The 2,949-nt window shown below is 46.6% G+C and overlaps 1 pseudogene; it reads right to left on the reverse strand.

Annotated features, from left to right (window-relative positions):
• Nucleotides 1-380: 380 nt before the first annotated feature.
• On the reverse strand, nucleotides 381-2,049 carry LOC102927795 (heterogeneous nuclear ribonucleoprotein A1-like 2; annotated as a pseudogene).
• Nucleotides 2,050-2,949: the final 900 nt, after the last annotated feature.

Here is a 2,949-nt window from a genome sequence, read left to right on the forward strand (position 1 = left end):
CAAGTCATTAAGATGCAAGGTAATATTTTTTTTTTTTTAGGAAAAATAAAGACACATTTATTCAGCGTCACGATCAGATTATTACATTTAGTAATCAACAGTATGGGTGGAGAATGCCCACAGTAAAACCCTTTGTTGGAATGCTTTACACTTTCTACAGAACAGAAACTAAAATATCTTGTTGCACAATAGTCACAAATACAGTCCCAGGAGTTTTTTGCCCCTACACATGAGTATTGTCTAAAACATGTCTTCTTTGTAGCATCTAGGCCCTGCCACCACTGTGCTTGGCTGAGTTCACAAATCTGCTGTAACCTGTAGCTTCCCTGTCACTTCTCTGGCTCTCCTCTCCTGCTAAGCTTTGTTTTCTGGCTGTAATATTAGAACCCCCTGCCACTGCCATAGCTGCTGCTGCTGCTGCTGCTGCTGCTGGAACCACCATAGCTAACTTGGTTTCATGGTTTAACAAAGTACTGGCCACCACCACCACAAGGGCCAGAACTTCTGCCTCCAAAGTTTCCTCCCTTCATGGGACCAAAATTTGAAGACTGATTGTGGTAATTGCCAAAATCATTGTAGATTCCACCACCTTCAAAATGGCTTCCATCATTACTAAATCCATTATAGCCATCCTCACTGTCACCATATCCACCACCACCACCACCACCACCACAGCTGCCGCCAAAGCCACCAGGACTGCTTAAGTTTCCCCCTCAACCAAAATTGTCATTGCCACCAAAACCGCCTCTACCACTAACACCAAAGTTTCTGGAACCAGTTCAACCTCTTGGGCTGTACGAAGCACTAGCCATCTCCTGCTTTGACGGAACTTGTCTTCACAGTTGTGGCCATTCACAGTATGGTATTTCTGAATAACAGTCTTGTCCACAGAGTCATAATCATCACAGGTGACAAAAGCAAACCCTCTCTTTCGTCCTCTGCCTCTGTCAGTCATGATTTCAATCACTTCAGTTTGTCCATACTGCTCAAAATAATCTCGCAGGTCATGTTTGATAAGTTTTAGGTCTCCTGGAGGCCTCTCAGCCGATGCAGCAAACCAAATCAGACTCGAATCATGCTGAATTGGAAAGCCCAGGTTTAATGGGTAAAGTGTTCCTGGGTGATTCCCCTGCCCCAGAAGAATCACGCTGGCTTGTCTGTTTCCTGGATGCCATTTGTATCCCTTGAGGGAGTCGTTTTGAGCCTCTATCTTGGGGAGGAGCTGTGCTTGGCCAGCTTTGAAGGGGCCAGTTGAAGGAAAGAGATCGAGAGGGGCGTTGAGGTAGATCTTCCACCAAACTCCTTCCAAACATTCCAGACTCTTTGGGTACAGGAATGTGAGGGTGCCAGGGGTTGAGGTGGAGCTCCCACGCAAACAATGTTCTTCAGTGTCTTCTTTTAATACCGCCAACAAAGATCTTTTTCACAGTTAAGTGGGCACCCGGTCTCTGAGAATCTTCTCTTGGCACAGCTCTCTTAGGTTCCACAACTCTTCCATCCACCTTTTGTGGTCTTGCCTCCACAGTGGTTTATGTGACAAACCCAGAGCCCCTGAATCGCTTTGTGTTGGACCTCTCATTACCACGCAGTCTGTGAGTGTTCCCCATTGCTCTAAACGACTCCTCAGGCTGTCGTCGGTGTTGCGAAGCTCAGCCCTCCAATGAAGAGCTTCCACAGCTGCTCTGGCTCCTTAGGAGATTCTGACTTTACACAGGATGGCAGGGAAGTGAGAGAGCCTTCAGCGATTCTTCCTCAGGTGCCAACATGCAGGAAGACAAGGTAAAATTTTAACTAAATACAATACCAATTTCCTGTTCAGAAGTGAAGAACATCTAAAACTGTATTACAATAATAGTCTCCCTTTCTTAAAAATAAAAACTATGCTAGAAACATAAGTTGACTCAGTCCTGAAGGGTTCATCTCAGTTCTGGTCTCTCAGTCTGTCATCGTATCAAATGTGGACATAAACTACCCAGGGACTGCTTGCAGGGGAGATATGTTCTTTAAGGTTGTATTGGTGTCTTTTCTGTCTCTGTGATAAAACGCCATGACCAAAAGTAGCTAATGGAATAATGAGTATATTTTGAGCTTATAGATTCCAGAGGAATAAGAGTCCATGATGGTAGCAAGGCATGGCAGCAAGCAGTAGGCATCATGACAAGAGCAGAGAGCTAAGAGATGACATCTCCAACAACAAACAGAGAGCAGAAAACAGAGTGGAATTGAAGCAAGGTTAGTGACTCTCAAAGCCCAGACCCAGGGACATGCTAACTCTAGCAAGGCTGTATCTCCTAGAGATTCCATCACCTCCCTCAAACAGCACAACCAACTGGGGGCCAATGAGAGATAATTCACATTCCAACTACCACTCTTTGCCTTGGCCACTTAGGCTCATGGCCATACCACAGTGCAAAATGCATTTCACCCAACTTCAAAAGTCCTCATATTCTTTCTCAGTCTCAACATTCTTTATAAGCCCAGTCTCTTCTGGAACTCAAGGCAATGCCTTATCTGTAGCCTTCTGTAAAATCAAAAAGAAAATTACATATTTTTATCATCTACCACTCTGAAGGGTAGAATGAGGGCATAGTGAATATGGTGGTTTAAAAGAAAATGGCCCCTAAAGGGAGTGGCCTTCTACTCCCACCCCTACCGGGAAGGCTTCCCTTCTCCAAGACCCCACAGCAGACCCTGAAATCTCCAAGCCCTGCCCCCACACCCATCATCGCCCCAGATCCCAGCCACATCCTGAGACTTAGAGACTGGCCCCCAGCTCCAATCCTGGCCCGGACTTCCCTTCTGGACAAGAGGTGAGTGCCTGGGCTCAGCCTAGATCCCATCCCTGGGCACCAGCCACTCTGGGGAAGACCTGCCCAACTTGGCCCCAGGTTCTGGTCACTGGGCAGGATCCCTTCTACCCCACCCCTACAGAGAAGGCTCCCCTTCTCC

This window comes from Peromyscus maniculatus, chromosome 14 (assembly GCF_049852395.1).
Source record: "Peromyscus maniculatus bairdii isolate BWxNUB_F1_BW_parent chromosome 14, HU_Pman_BW_mat_3.1, whole genome shotgun sequence".
In the NCBI taxonomy this organism is placed as follows: Eukaryota; Metazoa; Chordata; class Mammalia; order Rodentia; family Cricetidae; genus Peromyscus; species Peromyscus maniculatus.